Source organism: Nanorana parkeri, unplaced genomic scaffold (assembly GCF_000935625.1).
Source record: "Nanorana parkeri isolate BGI_ZX_2015 unplaced genomic scaffold, ASM93562v1 scaffold294, whole genome shotgun sequence".
In the NCBI taxonomy this organism is placed as follows: Eukaryota; Metazoa; Chordata; class Amphibia; order Anura; family Dicroglossidae; genus Nanorana; species Nanorana parkeri.
The window spans coordinates 693143-715756 of record NW_017306562.1 but is presented as its reverse complement, the minus strand read 5'-3'; the positions used below and the strand labels follow the sequence as shown (position 1 = coordinate 715756).

At 39.0% G+C, this 22614-nt stretch overlaps 1 pseudogene; it reads right to left on the bottom strand.

The window, feature by feature from the left end:
- Positions 1–12794: 12794 nt before the first annotated feature.
- On the bottom strand, positions 12795–13416 carry LOC108787956 (annotated as a pseudogene).
- Between the last annotated feature and the right edge of the window lie 9198 nt (positions 13417–22614).

The following is a 22614-nucleotide window of genomic DNA, read 5'->3' as shown; positions in this document are numbered from 1 at the left end:
TATCTGTGGAGAGGGTAGGTTTAGAAGCAATAGATGGACTTGACTAACAAATTAAATCCGAACTTCAGCTAACAGTTTTAAGCAGTTCTGGCAACATTTTCTTTTTCCTTTAGGGATAAAGGCTTTACATAAATGAATAAAAGCTGACCATTGTAAGCACCCCTGTCAGTGTTAACTGGTTTGTCTCTACCCTCTATCTGACACTCTTGCCGGACAGCTTGGCCTGTTGAAGGAAGGTGGAAAAAAACAGACTAACTGGCTGGATCACCAGGGATGAATAAAGGAAAAAATCCTTAACAAATTAATGCAGCCACCATACCTTAGAATTGGTCAAATGCAATTTAGTAATTTTTTGTTTTCTTAGGTACGCTTGGGCAATGTCAGTATTGGTTAAATACAAGAAAAGGACCTCCCAGCAGCTCTCAAAAACTAAAAATCAGTTCTGGGTATGCACCCTATCTCTAGCCCTGTCCCATGCAGACTCTTCTGAACACAGATCCAGCACCAATTGTCATGAAACTAAACCCAATTCCTGTGTGCTGCAGCTTTGCCCCCCCCCCCCCCTTCCGTCCCCAGACTCACTTTGTTTTTTTTAAAGGGTTCTCCAAGTGTGTGGGGGGGGGTTGGTGACAAATGGAAGAAGGGACAATTCTGGAGTTGCCATGCAGAATGTTGATCCAGGTAATTATCTTTTTTTTAATCAGAAGTCAACTTTATTGTACATATGCATGGTACAATGGTACAGGGAGGCTCCGCCTCAACATCATGACAGCATCCCCATAAACAATCCGGACCAGGTATTTATCTAAATGCCATTAGAGATCAGAAAGAATGTGTTCACTGTTAAAGCAAATGTATTCATTCATTGTGATATTTATTGCCTATCTTGCCTAGCTCCACCAGGGTTCTGACAATGCATGGTAGATTTTTAGAGGTTTTTCTAGAAAAAAAAAGGATGTAATATTCCAGTTCAATAAACTTCAAACAAATGCACCAATCCCTTAAATGTTCTAATTGAAAAGTGTATGTTCACTAAAGAGCTCTTTAAATGCACCAGCCTAGACTTAAGGGTTCTTATAAATGTGAAATAATGCCATAGAACATAAATCTATATCTCTGCACATAAACAGCCTTTGACTAATTGAACTCATTTATGTTTCAGCGGGCATTTCAGTAGCCGTGTTATACAGTGTAGACGTTGCGAAGCAGCCTCATTTAATGCTAATCTTAGATATTGGAATTGTGTGCACCTCTACTATACTGAATTAATGGAGTGGGTATGAAAAGGATATTGTATTTCTCAATGTTGTGCCACGTTTTGCTCTGGTTGTTTTACTTATCGAACTTAAGAACTTTTGGAATAATTTGTTCGACGATGTGATATATATCCTTTCAGAACTTAACCGTGAAAACTTTTTAGGTTGTTTCAAACAACATTTTAGAAGTTATCAGGTAATATTTCATGAGTCAATATTCATATTATCTATTACATAGTCCTGTCTCCCTCGTTCTTGTTTAAAGGATAGATATACTTTTATATAGACACCATCCACCGAATTAAAACAGATAAATATACTTAACCTCCCTGGCGGTATGATTTTTTCTTTTTCTTTTTTCGTTTATCTTTTTTTAAACTTTTGAATCTTCCGCCGGTTCCGCCCCCCTGCGACGCGAACGCTCGCAAGGGATGGAAGACGGATGCCGGTATCGGCTGGAGGACAAAGCGCGGCTCGAGGTAAGAGACGCGCTGTGTATTCACGAGTGTGGCTCAGGGGTTACCGCTTATGGTACAGACGATTAACCCCGTGCCACACTCGGGAATACCGCCAAATAGGTTAAAGCTCATATCTGGGCAAACAAAAAAAATACCCTTGCAGTGTGGCTGTCCCTGCACTACAAGGGTTAAGTGCTCATTTTTTGTCCAAGGGAGTACAGCAAATTTACTCATCTGATCCTCTTCCCTGCCAGCTCCCTCTGGGCAGCCTCTTCTCCCCTGAAACCTGGCGGTCTAAGGACTGCTGATGTCATCATATCCAAAAGAGTAATTTCACTTTTGTTGAGGAAAAATAGCAATTCTCTCTGGGTGATCAGTGCACATTACAGGGATTTTATCTAGCTTTGTGGCAGATGCCTACCTGTTTCTGTTCTGAAGAAAAAGCTGTTTGTTGCAGCATGTCCTTTCCAAACTGATTCCTGACTGGAAATGTCAGGGTTTTGTATAACCAGCTGGTGGACTTCATGTATTATTCTAGAGAAAGGTGCAGTGTTGGCATCTCCTTTAGTAGTTATTAACCCTTAGGGTTAGTACCTAACCAAAAATAAAATTCCTACTGCAAGGGATGCCAGGATATCGATACCCGAAAACAAAACAAATAAATATATTGCAGCTTACCAGTTTGTAGATGTGGTGGCTGCATTAATATCCTTTTTATTTATTTAATTGTTTTACTCACTAGGCTGCTCTCCCAATGTAGACAACTATCCCTCCTCCTCTCCTCATTTCCATGACTTAGGGAACAAAGGGGAGCTAAGAAAACTGCTACTATTGTTTGATATATCAGTTCAACTTACAGGGAATTAAAAGGGCACTAAAATTCTGTAAGATATGTAAGATCTGTAGTAACGGGTGGCAACCACCTGTATGGAACTCAACTGCGGATAGCGTCCAACTTATATAACATATAATCACAAAAGAAACAATTTCAGTTTAAGTCACTGTATTCAAATTTTACTGACAGTATTATTCACAACATAGCCCCTAACTCTGTGTCATCAACCCAGAATCTGCAGCGAGCATAAAGTCACTCTCTCATCACTGGCCACCGTGCCTGATACTTGCGTTTTTGTAGTGTGTGGATCCACTGAGATAGAGAGGGAGAGTCCAGGGAATACCACCGTTCCTTTAAGTGGGATGGTAGCCTGGGTTCCTGGTGTGAATGTCCACAGTAGCAGCAGGGGTGAGGGCAAGCTGGCCTGCGTATGAACGGTCCACTGCAAGATTGCCCAACAGGGCTGAAGCCAGAGTTTGAGTCCTTGGGTTGAGATTGCCCAACAGGGCTGAAGACAGAGTTTGAGTCCTGGGGTTGAAAATCAGCTCTTCAAGAGGGAACAGCTACACATGAACGGTCAGTGTCTGTATCCAACTCAATACTGAGACGCCGATCGTTTCACTACTCAGTCCTTAAGTGGACCGCAGGTGAGGAGGAGCCGGACGATGCCCACGGAGCGGGCGACGCTGAGCGCCGCCGTGTGGGCGTGGATGGATGGCATGACATCGGAGGAGTGGGCGAAGCCTTACACCACTTCGGGAATGCGGGCGGATCCGCATATTACACATCCTTCCTCTGAGGAACCCCGCTCTGGGGGTGCTGCTGGGAGATGGCCTACCCGGGTAACGGGTGTGGAACTGGCAGACCAATCGTGGAGCATTGGACTCCTTCTGCGGCCTCCCACGAATCATCCAAGGGACAGTAGGATTTCCATCTAATCAAATATTGGAGACGTCTCCGGAACCACTGAGAGTCTAGGATTTTTTCCACTTTGTACTCCTCCTGTTCCTGAACAGTAACTGGTGGTCTAGGAGGTGGGAAACTGTTCGTGAAAGTGTTAGGGTTATAGGGTTTAAGCAGTGAAACATGGAAGGTGGGGTGCACCTTTAAATGGTGCGGTAGGATGAGCCGGATGGCGTTTTGATTAATTTTCTCCTTCACAGGGAATGGACCTATGAAGAGCTTGCTAAACTTCTTCGAGGGGGTCCCCTGAGTAAGGTTTCTCGTGGATGGCCAGACTAAATCACCTGCCATGTAATCGGGAGGGGTCTCCTGAGGTCATAGTAGCGTTTTTGCTGCAACTGGGATCGTTGGATCTCAGTTTTGAGCAGTTCAAAGTTCTGTTGGATTTGGAGGAAGAAGTCCTCCGTTGATGGGTTATTTGTTGGAATGACGTGCGGAGGGAATCAGTAAAATATGTTAAATGGCCCTGCTTTGCAAGTGAGTCTTTAAAGACCACAAATGAACATGGACAATGATCTCACTGCTGCTTCAATAAAAGTCTGAGAGGTTCTAATCATAGTTGGGGCAGCAGCTGAGCCTAAAATCCAGAATGGGAAAAACATTTTTACCTTGCAACAGTGTTTTTTCTACTTCAGTTTTGAATAGAGTAAGAAGAGGTAGAATCCCTGCCAAGTTTTTACGTCTATCTCTGACCACAATAGTGAGATTTCTTCTTATTCCCTGTGTGATTTCTTTCTACAGCTAGGACAAAAGCAGCAATAAAACACTATAGAGAAGGGAGCTCCACTCTAAAACATAACACCAGCCAAAGCTATTTACTTTGTTTTCGAGAGAGCAAGGAGGTGTTGATCACCTTTTTACCTCTGTGACTCTATTGAGAAGGACAGTTAGTGATAAGGATGGCTTTCCAATTGAGCCACCAGTGAAATACCTGGTGTAGGGTGTGAGGGTTAGAACCCATAACAACTGCTTCCCTTTTCTGTCCTGTTGGCAAAGTGACATAAATTAGCACAAATCTCTATCTAATAATTCTATCTTAAAATATATAAGTAAAAGGCTCCATCAGCAGCAGTTTGTATTTCAAATTTAAACGTAATGTCTGCAGTGACTCATTCAGCTCTACAACACTCCATGAACCACATTTTCTTTAAAAATGTGCCCAACCTTTCACTGGTGTCATTAACCTTTACATGCTAAATATAGAAGGGGTTCATTTTAAGTTTTGTTTCATCTGTAAAATATTCTAAATCACACGTTGCACAGTAACCTTATACATTTGAAAATAAGAAACCACTTAATACTACTCATTTCTAACTGAAACTTTAGGTAGAGTTGCAGTTCAGGGGAAAAACATCTCAGGCAGCTCTATAAATGGGTGTCAGATATCCACCTCAATTTCTTGTACCTAAATTGTGAGATTTTCAACAATTTCATGCGTGCGCAGCCGTATGGGTCATAAATGGCATCAGATTGCAGAACACAGTAATTTCTTGATATTTTTTTTTAGATTCAGTTCTTCAAGATCTTGTTCAAAACAAAAGCTGTAGTGAGAAACTACTTTCAAAGTTTCTTAAAAGAGAACCAAAGCCAAACCTTTTTTTTTGGCTTGAGCCCTCTTTTGGGTCACAGGAATATGTTTACTAATGTCCTCCTGTGACCCAAAGTCAGCATCTAGTGGGCTACTGCCCGCTATTTGCTGACATAGCAGAGCTGTGCTGTAGCCGGGAAAAATCCTGACAATATTGTCAAGATCAACCCCACTGCCTCATTGACAGCTGGCTTAGCCCTCTATAGTCAGAACCAGCTGTGTCTGCCCCTTTCTCTGTCTGTCCCTCCAAAGAGCGCTGGAGGAAAAGAGAGAGGGGAGGGGGGAATCCCTGCAGGGAGTGGTGACTGACATTCACTGCTAACTGCAGTGAAGAGACCGTGGGCTGAGCGATCAGCGGTTCGTGATCGCTCAGTTCTCAATCTATAGAGCCGGTATATGACAGCTGCAGTGTCACGTGCCGGCTCTAAGCATGGGGAAGAGTACATTATACTCTCCCAATACTTCTACATTAATTCAGGTCTCTTAATTCTTGTACGGAAGCACCTGCCTGTACTCTTTTTCACTAGTATATTTTAGCCTATCTTCCCTCATTAAAATGTCCTGCTTCTGACCAAATGTCCTGCTCTGTCCTGCTTCTGTATCATCTGCTGGCTCCTATTGGGAGCTTAATATATATTAGCCAGCGGCAGAACAGTTTTGCATCAGTGAGAACAAGGATAACCATAACAAACAACTAGCCAATTTCTATTAAAGATAATCGTAGAATTCAGAATGGAGGTGGTGCTCCTACCAAACTAATTGAAAGCTAAAAGAAGCTGAAAGGAAAAAATAAACTCTACGGCCAAATATGTGCTGCCAGTGTATGCTGCCGCCGAGACTGTCCCTGGAAAAAAAAAAACTGTTCCATAACACCACTTACAGCTTTAAGGCATCCCTTAGGCATGTCATTTTAAGGATTTCTATATTTCTATGTTGCCCTTAAAGCTGCATAAAAAGATCCTCTCTTTTTTTTTTCATGTCCCCGATGGCAGTGTCCAGCTTCCTGTGCCTTTTTTTACAGAAATCTGCCTAATGTCTCTACAAATAGCCAGAATTAGGATTCACCTCTATGTTCTGTTTCACTGATCTATGAGCAAGATGCACCGAACCCTGGATGGATTGAACCTGGGTGGATTCGTCCATCACTAATCTTCAGGTATTGTTTTACACCTGGGAAATAGTTTGTTTTGAAGACCATATGACCTTTAAAGAGTTTGGGGCTATTGGCTACCCCTAAGCCCAGTCGTTGTTTTGAAAAGCAGTAGAAACTATATATTGCCAGTTTCTAAATTTTACTCTACAGCTATCAGAAACTGGTGATTAGTGTCAGAAGACAGCCAGAAATTAATCTATGTATTTACACCTAAATTATATATATGTGTCCGCAAGCACACAGGAAAGGGGATGTGATCTTTCCAACAGGCACGCAGATGGCAATACAAACTTATTGTTTCACTAAACTTAACAAATATTCTATACTTCCTCCAATCAACTTAAAGACCTACTCCAATTTTCCCCAAAAAAACACCTAACCTTTATGTTTTCCCTTCCTTGCATACCTTCCTACATTTTAAATAACATAAAGTATAATTCTGTACTTTTGAGTGTGTAACTGCAGTAAAATGGTGAAAGATGTCCCTGCATGTTAGGCCCCAGGGTTGAGCTGTAGACAGGCAATGAAGTCCGAACACCAATTTACATTAGGTAGAATACTGTGAGCCCAAGCAGTATGTTGTCTCTGAGGCCTGGGGGCTTGTCCTTCACTATCTGTGCTTACAGGAAGGGGTTAGATGATGGTCACTCAGTATCATTCAACTAGGTAGTAGGGCAGCAACCACTTTGCAAGGAGGATTTGTGGTAAGATAAGTGTAGTGAGATACGTAGTTCTGTTAACCAATTGCAAATACACACAGGGCAATAATATTAACATTTTAAAAAAATGGAAACTGCAGTTGGGCTCTAAAAAAAAATGGCTGGAGTTCCAATTTTAGTCCTGGATGGACTTTTTGTTTCTGAAAGTCACATGCTTTATGTATTTAGATATAGTTCAGATACAAAACAGTGCTTAGTTGAGGTCTTCCTTAAAGTTAGGCAACTTCTCTAGCTAATTACATTCAATCAGTGTCTTATGGGGGCTTAACCAGCTGCAGAACATGTGTACTTTATGTGTTTTTGTAAAACAGGCATGTATTATCCACCCTGATGACCAATTACAGGTCATTTTTTTCTTACTTATCCAATATTTTCTATTGAAGTCGAGACTCCATATGAATTGGAGTAGAAGAACCATTCCCATAGAGTTTGATTAAAAGAAATTTTACTGTATTAATATGATTTCCTAATATAAATGTCACCAGTGCTTTTAAACCTTTGAGATCATATCTTACAAGCTCACCAATCAAAAAGTGCATAGATTCCTCATTAACAAAAAATGTGCGTAAGGTTAGGTTGATTCCTCCATTCCCCACTGTTGTATATTAATCTCTTCATGCTGCTGTTTCCCTGAATGTCTAGCTCCTTGTCGTGTTGACTCTGTTTAAAATTAGATCATTCCATGTAACTGCCTCTTTTCTCATCCTAAATGAACACTTGTGTCAGAAGTGGCTAATGCAATTGGGCATGCCAACCCAGTGGAATGACTGTTTCCAACCATTACTAAATTGAGTGATGAAAGCTCTTTATGGAGTGCTTGAAATGTGGATAGAGGAAGTCTATAAAATGATTTCTGTAAAAGGTGATATACATCCTTTAGATCTTTCAGCTCTGTAATAAGTAGTTGGCAATATGCAGTTATCAGACCAATACTGTGCATATAGCGTGACTTAATGCATGTGCCAGTTACCATGGTGTCATTTTGATGTACAGACAGAGTGATATATACTGTTAAAGTTGTGTAGCAGGCGTGAGCACAGTGTGATTAATCGGTGTATAATGCATTTACAATTAGAATAAGAGGTGTTTAAACAGCTGTGAAAGATATTGTTAGCTTAGCAGGTTCTGACATCAGGGTATTTCTCACAGTTGCTACATGCCACTATTAGTAAGAAACCAATAGAGCTACTAAGGGCCTAGATGATTTAAATAATATTCACCTATAGCAAGGGTGTGCTCAGTATAGTACTGTACAATGTCCTGACTTTCCACAACCCTCTTATGGTCCCACCCATGCGGCAGCATTATCTCTAAAACCACCTATAATGTTGTCTGCCTGAAACCTAGGCATATTTACATTTTGCACTGCCTTAATGTTTCCACGGAGACGAATTTTGGCATGTAAAGGGTAAGGAATGCTGAGGCAAGCCCATTTTATCTCATGGCAATATTTCTCTTCCTGATAACTTCCTATTTAGTAACTACTTTACTCATAAACCCACTCCACAAAGTACAGAGGAGAAATTCCAATTCAGCCAAATGTTTTAAATAATTGCTCATCTGCAAAATTTAGAATTTCCAACCCGTAGTCCTATTTCCAAGAATGCCAAATAGGCTACAGAAAAGTGAGTATTACAGAACAGCAATTGATGTAAAATTGCGCAGAATTGTTTGGTAAGCTCCTAGCAGCCCTAACCGATGGGATGATTGCATCAATAAGCACCCTGAGGGATACTAAAATGGAAGAGTGGGACCTGGCTGTCAAGCTAATGGTGCTCAAAGTCTATTTCCACTTTTGCAGTCAAATTTGAGAAAACCCATCTATATATTTGTTATGTGTTCCTATTCACAAAGAATACAAAAAAAATAACAATCAAAAATATTTCTTACCTTTTAGATGTTTTGTTGCAGCAGGCAGCAGGCAGCAGGCAGTATGGGTGATTCCAAGCTTTTCTCAGTACCTTCACAGTGATCTGTCCTTATAGAAAGACTTAGGATTTGTGGATTGTGTTTCTCTCATTAACTTCCTTAACATACAATACCAAATACCCTCGCCCCTCAAAACCCCTCCTAACATTACAAAGGAGGAGAAACAAGTAAACATTTAAACCATTAAAAAGCCAAGAAACCCTGACCCAAGTATGTCTGTGAAGGTTCTCAGTCATCCAGGTCATGGTATATCTGTAAAAAAATAAGTCAGGGCAACTGGACTTGCTGTATTTTTCTTGAGAAACATATTTATTCCCAGTTAATTTTTTGTACAAGTCATTCTGATTTGAGAAAGCTGGTTGGATGACCAGTGAAACTTCTTCAAGAAAAATGCAGCAAGTCCAGTTGCCTTGACTTCATTTTTACAGATCTAACCCAAGGAGCTATTTAAACTGCAAGAAGCATTTTTAATTTTTTTTGTGTAGCTTATGCTATGTGAATGGGAACATGTAACAAATATAAAATAGTTGTTATCCCACACCAGAAGCAAATCTAAAGCAGAAATAGCTTTTGGAGAGTCCTTTGGTCTCTTTAACCCTGAAGCCTTTTGGCAATTTGAACTGCCAAAACTAACACTGGAATTCGGATTTAGTTCAGGACATCTAAATTCATGAAATTCAGTCTGAATCTAATGTTGTTCAAATTTCAGGATTAACTCTAGTACAAAACAGGCTGCTTTTGAACTTCATTTCACCTGGTATGAATCACTTAAACAAACTATCTGCAAGAGTTTATTGAGAGAAGGTCAAGAGTGTTTTGTATCTTGTGGAGTAGGTCATGTTGGAGGGTCTTACCAAAAGTTAATAGCACAAGACAGGCAATTAAAAGGCAAAGTTAAGTTTTTCTACTTAGAGGGGTAAACATGTGAACCACTTTCTTTTTGTAATATGAAATTTACAGAGTTATCCCCTTGTTATTTTTAATTACCCCTTTCTACCCTTACACCTGTGTCCTATCACCCAGTCTATTTTAAAGTAATGGATAGCTTCAGATGTAAACTTCAGACTCCTAATTTTATCCCTAGCCATGTGTCACTGCTAAATACAGGAAGAAGCAACTGTGTGACAAATACTTCTGCATTAACAGTATAAAGAGGTCCAGTTGGATCATTTTGGATTTCCTGATCAAGGTTCATGTATTTTATATTTGTATTTAAATTGTTGCTCAACTACAGCCAATTAACAGAGCAGATACATGGGAATTCTGAAAAAAATCATTTACAAAATAAGTACTGTTACAAATTTAGGACATCATGACTAGCTGCATGGGATATACACGTATAGGCATTTTGAACAATTTTCAAAAACCTGTGGTCTATTTATCACTGTCAGTTTCAGTCATTATTAGTCAAGATTCATACAACAGTAACTCAAATTTCCCAATATTTTTCTATTTAATATTACGGTATGTGAAACTTGGGTGAAGGTTGTGTGAATCTTGGGTAAAAACATTGATAAATCAACCCCTGTAAGCAACTTTAATGCTATATAAAATATTTGTAAATCTGTCATTTTCCTTTAAAATTACTTAGGAACATGGCTTACCTGCTTAGTAGGTGCAATTGTTCATGCTGATCATTGCAGGGGGATGCAATATAGGAAAGGGTCTCTTTAACCACTTCACTACTAGAGTAATTTTTTCCACACTTATTCAAAATCTGCATTTTTTAGCTAGAAAATGACGTAAAAACCCAAAATATTATATATTTTCTCGTCACAAAGTTGCAATTTTAGTGTACAAAAACACAATTTAATTCCCAATTTTTTTGTACAAAATAAAAGATGAGGTTGTGGGGGTAATTGATACCACATACGTTAAGCCTCAAAACTGTGCTCCTGCAAAACAGCAAAAAGTTACTGTACCCAAAATTATCAATAGGCGATGCTTTAATGCCTTAATAGCTCATCAGATTAAAGTTAAATGTAAATTAGGGACCTATAATTATTTCTACCACTCCAACTAGCTTCTGGATTCAAACACTGCAAAGGACAATGGGGAAAGAATGTTTCCTTATGTCCTCCACTTGCCATTCTGACACTTTTTATTACAGGCCGGGACGGGAGAGTGCGGGAACCGTGGGGGAGGAGAGTCTGGCTGGAGTAGGGGGAGAGCGTGGCTGGTGGCACCCCGCTAATCATGTAAAAGTGATCTCTACAGGCCCCCAGATCGATTTTATGTATAGGCTAGGAGCCGTCAGAACAAAGAGAAGAAACTAGCTCATGGCTGCTGCCGTGGGTTTGTTTACACTACTTTAAGGCAGGGTGTAGGACATACTTTCAGAATCGTGAAGTGCTTAAATATTCTCTAGAAAAAATACAGATAAAAGGTATTTGATTCTTTACTCTGTTTTTGCAGTTTAATTTAAGTTGCCCTGAATTAATCTAATCACGAAGGAAATTATTATTCCAGTTATGGATTTTATTGGGTTAGGTTTAGATTCAGCATTTACTAGATTTATAGACTGAACTGTGCAGTAAAGAATTGACATCAGCTTAATACATAAGGCCATTGATTGTTCATTTTGATAATGTTTGTTTGCATGTCATTGTTTCCGGTGAGTTCATCAAGCCCATATGCTTACCTAATAACAATACTAACTCTGACATTTGCATTGCAATTTGCTTTTTTCCCCAGCTGGCACATGAAAATGGTTCAATGGCACCTGTTTAGATCAGCTGATTCATCAAGGTTGTGTTTGGAGGAACTGTGCATAATTATGAACATTAACATGTAAGTTTTCTCACCTGCTTCTGCCTGGGGAGAGTTAGAAGCATCAAAAATGTCAGAATCTTCATTTGAATTAACTGAATAGTCTTAAAGCGGTTGGGTCTTGGCGGATTACAATGGATTGCTGCCAGTTTTTGTATTTGCAGTGTCTCCTTTAGAGACGATTAAGTTTAATGTAATGTATTTGCATCCTAATTGAGTGAAAGTTTTCAGAAGTTTAAGAAAAATTTAATCAGTCTTTGCATATCTCTTTCAAGACCAAAGATTGCAAATATGTACTCAGAAATGCCCTAGAACATTAGATTGTGTGTCAGAAGGTAAGGGTGCCCTAGAATTGTAGAGGGTCTGGAATACATAGTTCCAATGTCTTATGTCTCATTACTGTTAGACCTCATGTACATGGGCTATTATGTGTGTCTGGGGATTACTGCAACAAGAACCTGAGGATTCTTGAGGCAGGAATCACAGGTGGTGTCACAGTCTGGAAAACGGGGCACTTGGGATTGTGAGCTCCGGGTTTTGCAGAGCTGCCCGTAACAGGAAACAGGTCAGGAACACAGGTGTTAGAGAGTTACTGGACACAGGTTACGCTAACCACAGGGAGCCAGGAAAAGAGTGTCTGCACAAGAAAAATGGGTACGCAGGTTACGCTAAATGCAGGGAGCCAGGGTCGGGGTGTCTGCACAAGAAACATGGGTGTTCCAGAGGTGCAGAGTCTAAGGAGAGCATGGCCTTCTCCAGAGCCTCTGATGGTGAGGATGTTGTGCTGCAGGGCAGCTCCCAGGTTGAGGCCCTCTAACACATCCGTGCAGACACAGCTAACTGAAGTGCTAAGGGAAAAACAAAACAGTACAGCACTGGGACACTGGACTATGTGCATGAGACCTTAGAGTTTATGACTGCATGCTTGCTTGCCTTTTTGTCAAGCTATCTTCTGCTAGCCTATTTTTTAAAGGGTCAGCTCATCCAAAAAGTGCCCAAACAAAGGTGTCCTTTTATATAAAATCTTTTGCTTGTGAGGCAAGATAGATTTTAAGTTATCTTTTTTTTTTTTTTACAAAAATATAGTTTAATTAAATGCAAAACATACAAAAGGTCAGAGAACTTCTGTAACTAATCCCAGGCCAGACTGTTGAGTTCCATCAATGCATAATACTCCACAATAACTCTGTCCCATCAAAGAAGCCATGTTTAGAAGGCAAGTTTCTTCATCATGAGGTAAATATGGGAATCCACCTCAAAACCATGAAGATTATAAGCGTCTCCCTGTAGTCTCATCAATAGGCCACCATAGGATACATAGGCAGACAGGCGAGTAGCAGCTTCTGTGGATGTTTCGTCTCCTTCTATCCGGTAGACCTTTCCATACATGACATATTCAAACTGGTCAGCTCTGGAAGGACGGTCATCATTGGGGTTGTACTCTCCATCATCCAATGTTCCATCCTCATACAGTGTGTTGGCAATAACCAAGCGAAATGTATCACCGAGATCCACAGGATATATCTGAATGTTCACATCGAGAATTAGGTCCATCTTAAAAGACTCACTTTCACAATGCAGCCTGGAAACTCGATCAAATTTTCGCCCCTTCAGGGTCAATATCTTTTACATCAAAGATATCTTCAAACAGAATGCCAGCCATTATTCCCTACAAAGAATCTGAACACCGGATGACCACTCCGCTGCTGAGTCTTCAAGTCCCGCTGCTCTGTGGTGGTACATCTACTTCCGGAAGTTATCTTTTTTTAATGTTTATCTTTTTTAAGAATGCCCAAGTGTTTTTGGATGAGCTGGTTCATCTTTTTTTTATAGTGCTTGTTAAAATGTAATACTATCAGTAAACCAAAATCCTTACACTCTATACAGTATACGTTCTTTCTTTAGCTTTCACTATTTGTCCTCTATCTATTACTTGCACTTTTTTTTTATGTCTTTGTTAATATTTTTTAAACCTTTTAGAATAAACCTCCTCTTCCTCAGTATTTGTGACTTTTATTTAAGTTCTTCTGGTTTGGAACAGTTCCTTTTATATTCTAATGAACGGGCCTTTAGGGACAGAGGGTGGTAGCAACAAGATGTTGAGATGTAGTTATTACGATCAGTGTCTTTGAAAAAAACTCTAAAACTCCCTTTTGGACAGGTAATTTAATAAACTTTTAAAGTTTCTTCTTATACACTATTGTGGGAACTTTTTTCAGAATGTGATAGATGTTGCTATCCAATATTAACCTGCTCATCTCATTTTTGTAATAATCTGCAAGGATAAAAATTCCCCCTTTGTCTGCTGGTCTTAGCTTTCTTGATTTTAACTTATCTATGTCGTCCAAAGCCATAGTCCTAAATGTTTTTACATATCTATTACCACTTTAGGGGCTTAAAATTGATTTATTAGCCAACCCACTGGATAGAAAGGGATTATTCATATTCTATTGTGTATTAATGTCTGGGTTATATATAAAATATTTATTTATATTAGGCTTCCTTATTTATTAATTGTATGTTCACATATGTGTTAAATTTGACATGGTCTCAGCAGCTGGCTGACCAACCAGCTGCTAACTAGACCTTTACTTCTTATCACACTGTTAAAAATACTATTAACAGTTCAGTCTGAGTTTCAATTCCTTTACACTGATTCCCATATCAAGCCCTGATGAAGGGGGTGTTTTTGGACCCACAAAACATGTTGGCTTGCTCTCCTTGATCTTTTGTCTGGCCCTATACAGGAATATAATTTTAACTGGACTATTGATCTGTGGTGTGGCGCTTCAGTCTTAGATCTGTTGTTTTGAACAGATACAGATATGTACATTTTTCTTTTTGTCAGACAATAACAGTTAAGTCATCAACTTCATCTATAACCACTCCCATCCACTGCTTATTTATTAAGAGCACAATAATATATAACTTTCACCAGGTGGACAGAGCTATTTTCGATGTGTGAGCTGTGATTGATAGCTTGGTTTCATCCTATGCTTTGCAAAAGGAAAGATGGTTGTCTAAAATGTGAAGCAGCATTATATATGCATCATATGCATGATTTTTCCATATATTGCATTTGTAAAAATATATGCTTTTAGAGACTTGCATGCTGCTATTAGAGCGGCGTGTAGCCTATGGCGCATGCTACATTACGCGCACGTACGTAAATACATAAAAACGTGCCATAACGGCGTGAAAATGTGACACGTTGCTCGTGTTTGGTTGATAAATACGTTTTGCTGTGTAAAAATGCACACGCACCTGGTCCGTGTGTGTGTTTAAGTTAGTAAATCACCCCCTGTAAGTCTCTACGGAGACATTATATTTTGTATCCAAATATTTATTGGGTTTTCAAGGTAGTAACAATCAGCATGTTATACAGTTTTTGCCGGTTACAGAAGGCCACATAGGCAACGTATTGCAATCAATAGTATGTCAATGCAAGCACTACAAATCAACATTAATGTAATAGAGGGAAAAGGAAATGGTAGGGAAGAAAGGAAGACAAGTAGGAGGGGTCCATCGGTCGGTCAGCTTCAATTGTGATTCGGGTCTATTCCACAGGTTTATTCGGGTCTATTCCTCAGGTGAGGGTCACACATTCATTACCCCTTGACTCTAAAGACCACATCACAGGCGGTGGAGGGTGTCAATATCCAGATCGGGGTGATTATGTAGAATCCAGGGTTCCCAGACTTTAAGAAATTTGGCATGTGTATCCGTTAGGACACACGACAACCGTTCATTTAAGAGCCTATTCCGTGTGTTGGACACACGTCCAACCTATTCGTAAACTCCCAATACGGGATAAATTGATTTTTCCAACTTCCTGCCAGCGTTAATTTGGCGAGACATTATATTTTAAACAAATAATTTAAAGTTGGATGAAAATGTGGTGCAATATAAACACTTTGGCAGTTAACAGGTCTGTGAGTGAGACCTTAAAGAGGAGGAAAAATGAGGGACAAAGGAATTTGTTGCCAAAAGAAATGACAGCCACTGCAAAAAAGGGACCTTTGCGAGCTATGGCACAGGGCCTTTACATGTCTACATAATTTCTTGCAACCAACCGATTGTAGAATAGGTACTGTAGGTGGGATCAAAGGGACACAGACAAACTAAAGAACTGTGAACAGGGAGAATGACAGGTAATTATACACAGGAGAGCAAATAAGCAATGGGTCGTAAATATGTTCCAGGCAGAACATTTTATGTAGCTGAACTTGCGCTTTAACTGAGTTGCGTTGCCATAAAACTTTGAAAATAAATGTAGCAGGTATCTCACTCCTTTACAAAACATGATTCCCTGTGTTAGTCTTTCCAATCTGTCCCCCGTTCTGTAAATGAGAAGCTTGGCAGGGTTTTGAAAAATTATGTCGGGGTATAATGAATGAAAAACTATAAATAGTCAGACTGTGATCACATCAAAATGCTTTGCAGGCTCATAAACCAGCAGACCAGAGGTCAATTGGTTCATAAAAAGTCATCGGAATTCATAGGTGTGGTTATTTACAGGTGTTCTTAACGTTATTGGTCAGAATATATTAATTGTTCCAGCTATCCATCCAAGCTGCTTACTATAGCAGGCAGTGTTAGATCTCAGCTCCAGCCCATATGTCTGCTTAACTGCAAATATTAAATTGGCCAGTATTTCATGGGCTGCTCGGCAGCCCTTGAGTGAATCTCTTGTTTTTTTAACATGTCAGCAAAGCACAACTATGACTGTTAATAACCAGCTTGGTATATTTTTAATACTCTTTGCAATCCTTCCAGTCTGGAGGGAACAATTTCCTTTCTGCAAGGGAAATAAAGATATCTACAATTGCAGCTTACATGGTATTATATTAATAAGACGGACAGTGCAGTTTGATGTCATTCTACAAGCTATCTGTACTTATGTGAGACATGTTGTTTGTAATTACTTTTGGAAATATAAGCTCGCATTCAACGGGACTCAGGTACACCGATAGTGAAGTCTACATGGTCTATAACGAATGGAAGCCACTAGAGTCATTTCAGTTCAGCTCTTTCAAATTATATGGATAAGTGCTAAATTTGTTGAATGCAATAAGTAGCCAACTTAAAGGGGCTTTCTGCTCTATGTATGTTTAGTGTATTCTCAACATTTTCCATAAGTTTGGAGGCAGGGCCAGATTATCCTCAAGGCAAAATAAGTCAGAACGTAGGACCCAGTAGACGTTAAGGGGCCCAGTTACAATTCCTTAAACTACTGCTGTAAACCAGGGGACTACCTCCTACCAACCTGTACACCAAAAATCTGATTTTCTCTTTACTTTACTTTTAACATTTAGCTTATTGTCCACTACTTATACATGAGTAAAAATGTGTCTTGAATACTACCTCACTCTTTTCCCGGATATGCAAGTGCTTGTTGACCCATAGTAGACCTAGCTTTAATGTCTGTACTAAGTATGAGTATTTTTTTTTAAATTATTTAATTATTAAATACACCAAACAAAGCAAAAAAGCACAGGTACAGGTTTCTAGCCATTGTAAGAGCTATGGCAGAGACATGGTAAAGAGATATATAACCACATATTTTACCCTTCAACAGCCTTTGAGAAAAAACAATTAAGATAATAAATTAACAGCAGACTTGATACTTTGGGTTGACAATGAAGGGTGAAAGGGCATTATATGCCGATTTGGCAAATAGTAGGCTCAGCTCGAGCAGTGCCTGTGTGTATTCACAATTGTTGTAGTAAAGGGAGGGGAGCTTGTAGGATGATCAATCAAAAGGGAAGCAGGGGAAGGAAAGTAAGAGCAAAAAGAAGAGGAAACCAGGGCACTGCAGTAGTATAAACAGGACATCTAATGAGGGTAAATTAGGCTGCCTAAATGGGGGCTACCAAAGGTGGGTGATAGCCAGAAAATAAATTAGGCCAGTGGAGTGTGCCATGTAGCCGTGTCTAAGCTCTTCATTATACAATGACGCTGTTATAGCTCGATTTCTATGATTTTATTAATTTTGACAAACCAGGGGGGGCACTGGTTGTTTTCCATAAAGCAAGAATACATGACATAGCTGCGTTAAGTAAATGTTTTGCGAGGGATCCCTTTTAAGTTTTTACCAAAACATCATAAAGATGAAGCAAGTAGGCAGCTGTGTTTTCCCCTAAGTTGACTGAGATGATGTGGATTGTTAGAATTTTTACTTTGTTCCTTTCATGTTTTGAAAAGAGATGGGTTGGGCTCAATGATGTCCTTGAGTTGGAAAAAGTCCAGCGGAGGGCAACCAAACTAATTAGGGGTATGGAGGACCAGAGCTACGAGACAAGGCTACTAAATTTAAACATGTTCACATTGGAGGTGAGGAGATTAAGGGGGGATATGATTTCCATGTACAAAATGTTCAATGGTGGTAACAACATTAAAATTAACTCCATTACAAAAACTAGAGGCCACCACCTAAAATTGGTGGAAAAAAAATTCCAGCACAAGGGGCGAAGGGGGTTCTTCACAGTAAGATCAGTTAGGGTCTGGAACTCACTGCCACAGGCGGTGATTTCAGCAAAGAATGTGGAATTGTTCAAGAAACTTTTGGACGATTTCTTAAGGGACCGTAATATACAGGGGTACAGGTACTCCTAGACTGAGATCCTAATAGGTTGGACTTGATGGGCTAATGTCTTTATTCAACCTCAAATACTATGTAACTATGTAATGACAGGAAGGGCGTACCTTACTCGCAAATTGTCGAAAAGTATAGGGCCTTTTTCAGCTTGGTCCTGTGATCTAGGCTACTGCAAAGGAACAAAGACACTGATATGAATCTGTGAGCAGGGACTTTACCAATAACATCAGTGTATATGCTTTCACTGACATGACAAGTTTAAACTTTAACATGAGTTTCTAAAACTACTAGCCTCATTCTTTGACAAAAAAAAAAAAGATATAACCCATTTAAAAATGTAAGTCCCAATAAAGTTAAGTAATATAAGTTCAATTTAGGATTTAGAGACTGTATCATTCATGGAGACAGAACATCTAAAGAAATCTTGTTACACTTAGAGATTAAAGTAATAGAAAAAAAAGCAAACCAGTAGAGATCAGTGGACTTGCGTTATTTGTGACAAGACAATTTAAGTCTTGTGAATGATATGGCTTTTTTGGTGAAATTTATAATTATTTATTTTTTATACCTTTTAAGCTGTCTGGAATTTGTCTTGCACAAACATATATAAATTAAATTTTGGATGTGTTATAGAGTTAGCTGTGTTCGCGTCTGTCCTAACTCTTTGCTGCATAAATACATGACATTGACAAGTCAAAAATATCTTCCTGCTAATACATTTCCATTCCAAAAGTCCATATACCAAAACAAGTTATTTTTTGGTTTCAAAGATAAAACACTCCTTACAGCGCCATATACTCTATGTGATATTCAACGTGTATTTGGACATGAATAGTAGATATCTGACATTAAAAATAATCTTGGACTGCCTGTTTTATTGAACCTTTCCCATTGTATTTTCTGAAACACAAAAAATCATTTCTAAATCATTTCCCAGAAAAACAAACACTTCTTGGATCTGCCAAAGATTCTACATCAGTGAAATAAAGGTTAGACATCAAAAAGTTCTTGCCTGATCTCATTCACTACTTGCACTTCTGCAATGCAGCAAAAAGGTAAACAATATTATACAGTAATATCAAAAATAGTGAAAGATAATGCAAGACCTAAAACATTATATTGCCAAGACACCAGACTCAGTCCTCTGCAGAAAAGCGTACCCCTTGTTCCAAACATACTTTTTGCTCACTTTCCTCTGCCTTCTGTGCTGTCTGGCCAGTGTACATAGCATCGAGTATAAGTCCTGGGGACAATCAAGCAATGGGAACTGTTGTAGTGAAGCTATAGTGCTTGACACCTAAGATGTGACAATCTATTCAAAGACACCAATCCAATATAAATGACACGGTGTCACAGACTGATCGTGTAAATAAAAACAAAAAATATAAAAAATAAAAAATATATAAAACAAAAAATATCAGTCTGTGACACCGTGTCATTTATATTGGATTGGTGTCTTTGAATAGATTGTCACATAATTAAGAGCTTTGTTTGGACAAACCAAGTGCACTTAGTACACAGAAACACTTAATGAATACACCGGCTGGTGATTGAAAACCCCTTTTCCCACACCTGATTGTTGGATTGCAACACCACTACCGAGGTAGCGATTACCGGGATTCATAATTCTTCACAGCAGAATTTGCACTTAGTAACTTTTCACATCCTATAGAGTACACATTTATTTATATGTTCTCAGACCGAGCGCAACTCACTTGCGATATAATAAGTTCAACCACACATATAGTTGCGGCTGGTCAAACTAATTAATTATTTATTCAGTTATCTAGTTTTCACACCTAGCGCAGTGATTCTTGAACTATTATATATCTCTAGTTTTAACATCTTTTCTTTCCTGTAGGTATTTTAGTGGTAAGAAATAGGGCTGCACAGATACTTTTCGAGTACCAGTGCAGATACTTGGCATTTTCATGAGAACTACCAGGGTTGCAGTGGTTGCAGCTGGTACCTGGCTCTGGCACTCCACCGCTGTCCTGAAATCATTAGTCTGTATTGTTTTAGAAAAACTGTCACATGACAATAAACAAAAATGTATCAGTACTCGTACTTGTAAGTACTCGGCAAGTACCAGTACTCGTACTCGCAAAACTGGTATCTGTTCATCCCTTTATTTATATTTATAAAAACAGAATTGTACATTAAAACAGAGATGTACAAATCCCAGGAGCTCCGTGTGCTCCTTACAAATGACAGTTGCCTCCTAACTTTTGAATTTTTCTCTAGTGTAGTCTTGGAGCTCAAAAGTATCGGTACATGTACTCGTACTTGTACCGAGTACTGTACTTGGTATCTGTGCAACCCTAGTAAGAAACTACTCACCTTTGTTAACTACTGTTTAGGCCATAAACAGGAGAATAACTATAACTTTTATTTTCATTTGCAAGAGCTCATACGCTTCAATAAAAAGTCCTGCCCCGAAATATAATATACAAACGGCAATGCTACATAGGATGTACTGTACATTGCATAGTCTGAATTGTCATACTCCATATGCTGCCCTGTACTTTATATGCTAGATGATCACACTCTGTATGTTGTGCTGTATATTACTGTCTTTTGATTGCTATGCTCCAATTGCAGTGCTGCATATTACACTGCACCACCACACTTCATATGCTGTGCTGTAGTTAACATTGCCACACACTATATGTAGCATTGTATATTATATAATCTGAATCACTGCATTTTATATGCTCTGCCGTATTTTGCATTCTCTGAAACACCACAATCTGTATAAAGCACTGTATATTATGTAGTCCAAACCACCACACTCCATACATTGTACTGTACGGTACATTCTCTTGATCATTATGCTGTTCATACAGCATTTTATTTTATGTCCTCTGGACGACTACCATATGCTGCACTGTAGGTTACATTTTCTACATTACCACACTCCGTATGTAGCACTGTATATTACAATCCCTGGACCACCACCCTTATATGTCCTGCTGTATTTTACATTATCTGGACCGCCATGCTCCATATGAATTGCTGTATGTTATATTCTGGACCATCATATTCCACATTCTTTAGAGCACTGCACTCTATATGCAGCACTGTACAGTATATTACAGACACTGGACCTGCCCGTTCTATATGCTGCACTATATTTTATGTCAGCTGTTGTGTAACTGCAAATCCTATGAGGCATTGCAAGACTCTGACAGTCACAGACATGACTCCCAGAGGCAGAGGCATGCTGGGATTTGTAGTTTGAGCACGGTTAGCGTACCAAGGTTGCCTGCACTTGTGTTATATACTCTATAGACTGCCACAATTTACAGTATATGCTCCAAACCATGCTATTTTAATGCTATAAGCCGTACTACTCCACTCTGTATGCTGAGCTGTACCCGCTTATACAAAATATTGCTAGGGCAGTTGGCTTTTAAATACCACAAGCAATGTTTTTCTTTTTTTTTTTTACTTTAAAATTTCACAATGTTCAAGGACCGAGCGCATTTTTGCTACTTTCATACAAAGCCAGGAGATGTGATGCTGCACATGGTGATATAATGGAAGTAAACATGGAACTAAAATTTCCGTGTGGTAGTTGACAGCCAATATTTAGAATGAACAATAACAACACCCAATTACCTCATATTAGCCTTGGGACCATTGTACTCACCCTCTACTCTAGTTAAGGTCTTTTTACTTTTCTGAGCTTGGAAATATACCAGAACAAAAGCTTTTGCATTCTTTCTCACTACAAATTTTTAAGCCTACCTACTTAGATGTTTTTTCAAAGAACCTTAACATTTTAGTTCTCAATATTTTTTTATGATATTAAATTACTGAAAGCCTATGTCCTCTGATGGCCTGTGAAGAATGGCCGATCACTTGGTAGATAGCTGCGCTATAGTGGATGTGAGATTACACGCTAATATGTATTCTCCACTCCGCTGCTGTCAGACGAAATTTTAGGCTCTGTTGTAAATTCTTATCTCTTGAATCTATGGGGACTATATTGCCTTCACTTTCATTATTTTCATACACAGAAAGTAAAATGTTTTGTGTGAATGCTTCCAGTAAACTGCATGTACAAAAAGGATTAACTGGCCGTTCTGTGTAACCAGAAAGAAAAGCTGTCAAAATGCCCAGTAACAATGACATAAATTGGCTTGAAATATGTTTTCTTAGCAGCCTGGGTATATAATTTTCATCTAACATTACTTATTAATTCTGCCTTAAATCTTCCTGCCACTGCTCTGACCACAACAAATGTGATTTTCAGTAAGCAAAACTACAATTTGCTTTACTTTTCTGCTGTTAAGTTTCTATCCTAATTAAACCATTTAGTGTTAATTAGTATTTTCTTTTTT